The 2,812-nt window shown below is 32.9% G+C and overlaps 1 long non-coding RNA gene across 1 annotated transcript; it reads left to right on the plus strand.

Annotated features, from left to right (window-relative positions):
• The first annotated feature begins 275 nt into the window (after window positions 1-275).
• LOC141634105 (uncharacterized) lies at window positions 276-2,605 on the plus strand. The gene is made up of 3 exons (XR_012538834.1): window positions 276-511; window positions 1,403-1,457; window positions 2,142-2,605. It is a non-coding gene; the product is annotated as an uncharacterized LOC141634105 (long non-coding RNA).
• Window positions 2,606-2,812: the final 207 nt, after the last annotated feature.

Here is a 2,812-nt window from a genome sequence, read left to right on the forward strand (position 1 = left end):
GATTTGTAACAAATGTTAAATTTTCAACTCATTACTTTTATCAGATTTCTTCACTTACAATTAATCTAACCTTATTATTGTTCGTTGCATGAATATACTTAGTAAAATGGATCCATCTATAATTCAATATATAGAATTTTATGCTTGTGGTATTAGTTAATGGGAAAGAAATTTGTTAAATAATGATGTAAAATTAATAATTGACCAATTTAATGTGCCAAGCAGAAATATCATCATCTATTAAATAAATCGTTCTAGTGAACGTGGGTTGGCTACATGACTGAGAAAATATTCTTTTTCTTTTTTTAAAAAAAAATTTGGCTTTCAACCACAGGCTGACACATCAGCTATGTGGTTGTTCTTTTAATAAATAGGATTAATTGTTCCTATGTTACAGATTAAAATTAAGTAATTGAGCATTGTTTATCCCTGATTGTTTCTCTTTGCTTGCAATAGGTCCAGTGCTCTTGATATGCACTCAAGATGGAGGTTTGATATCCTTCAGGTTTAGGTAATGTTATTTATCTAATTATTTGCTTAGAGCATGTGACATATGATTGCAAAACACCAACAATGGTAGATGGAGTTGATTCAAAGGATCTGGCATCCCTTTATTGTTGAGTACAAAGACTCGAAGGACAACTTCAATTGGTGATCTAAGTGTTGTACATCTGATCTGATAGATGCAATTTGCTTAGAGTTTGTTGCTTTAATTGATTTTGTCAATTGGCTCATTGTGAGATGATTCTATTTGCTTGTTTTGTGTTTGCTCTTTAAGCTAGTATAAATTTTTCCGTCCATTTACGATGGATGTCAAACCTTGATCTACTTGTGGTTTAGAGTTTGATTTTGGAGTATGATATGTAATTAAAATGATGGCCTTAATTTTTAGTCTGTTGATACAAATCTCATCTCGACCTAATTTTCATTTGGGGTATTTATAAGTCGCCTTTGGGAAAAGTGTGTACATCTAACCCTTTGATTGCCTTACCTCTGCCAGCAAGGATGCTTGAAGGATTTGAAATAATGTTGTTAGTATTGGAGAGTTTGCTTAAGGTTATAACGGCGTTGGTTCCAAGGAGTATTCTTCATATTGTAGCAAAAATTGAATACAATTCAGCAAGTTAGGGTTCATATAGTATCTGGAGACTCTATTTTCAAGATGAGATGTTGTTGTTTGGAGATCTTACGCCATCCATAGGAAGATCAGTCTTTCTACAGCTCAGGAAGGGATGCTTGATATATCAGTGTATTTTGATTGTTGTGCTTGTTTCCTTGAAATCTGATCCTAGAATAATGCATTGATAGCTGATTATATTCCGTGATGGTACTGGAATCTCTTTTGCTTACATTTGTCTACATTTGAATTTGTATTTACATTGTTTCATTTTTACATTTACAGGCCAATGTTGTGTACAACTTGATAGCAGCACGTTGTTTTGAGGCAAAAATTCAGAGTAAGCATATTCCTTGGATGACACTAACAAAGAATGGTAAAAGTATCAATCAATTCTTTTTTACCAGTAAGATTGTTTTTTGATGGCTGCTGGTTTTGTTAAGTCTTGATGGTGGATAATGCGGACGTTCTACTTGCACATTTCCTGTTGTTTTCCTTGTGATGTCGAAAAAGTCAATTGCTTCATAATTATAGCACAGTGAAAATGCCATTAAGGATTATAGATCAATCTTATGTGAATTAGATTAAATTTGTGTCACTATCATTGTTTTCTTGTCTAACTTTTCTTTCTGTGAGACCAAGTAATTCTGCCCATTCATTCACATAAGGGTACTAATTTTAAATGCTCAAGTTGCTGAGAACATTTGGAAAGATCTATTTAAAACCGGTGATTTTACTGGTAAAGATAAAACAAAACAAAAGAAAAGATGGTGGATTCTGAGGTATAGAAACTGGTAGGTTGACATCTTCTGTACAATGATACACTCCATTATTTAATAAAGCTCTTCTCTTAAACATGCTGTATAAAAACTTGTGAATTTTTACTTATACTTGGTCATCAAATTTCATTAGTTTTCATAATAGAAGATGGCGGATTCTGAGGAAATTCAACCCCTTGTTTGTGATAATGGAACTGGAATGGTTAAGGTTAGATTCTAGTTTGACATTTTTTATTTTCTTGTAGGGATGGGACAGAAGGACGCTATACTGGTGTTGGTAAAGAAGGACAGAAGGACGCATATACACTTGCTTGAATGTATATGCTCTCTCTGGCCATCTATTGAGTTACAAACTGCGATATGAACTTATTATGGTTGTACTATGAAGTTTTGTTATTGTTGTAGGGTATTGTTCGTTATCTTCTCGCTTGTTCAATGACTGGAGGAGACTGGGTTGCCAGGTTATCTATGTATTCTTCTACTACTCCGATCGAGCACTATTGACTTGAGTATGTCCGGTTGAGACGTTGAGTTGTGTTAGGTTTGTGACATCGAGTTTGAATTGATATATAGTTTTATGTAAGTTTACTAGATGTTTAGAGAACATTTAGTATAGATTAGCTTAGTAACTAAGACGTTTGTGGGATTATTTGTACTTTGGATTGTATTTGAAACGTTGTTGGGTTGAATAAGATGTAATGTTATTTTACATGAGATGTGTTAGTGGTTGGTTGGATTTATTATTGCAGATTTTAAAGATTTGGTATTTCGATTGTGAGTTCTATATAATTTCGGCAGCAAATTTTTTCTATAAAAAAAAAGCATTAATAAATTGCGTCGGTTCTTGAAAGAAATTATGCAAATGAGAAAAATAATTGGCCTTCAAAAAATATCAATTGCATCAGTTATGATAACA

Source organism: Silene latifolia, chromosome Y (assembly GCF_048544455.1).
Source record: "Silene latifolia isolate original U9 population chromosome Y, ASM4854445v1, whole genome shotgun sequence".
Classification (NCBI taxonomy): Eukaryota; Viridiplantae; Streptophyta; class Magnoliopsida; order Caryophyllales; family Caryophyllaceae; genus Silene; species Silene latifolia.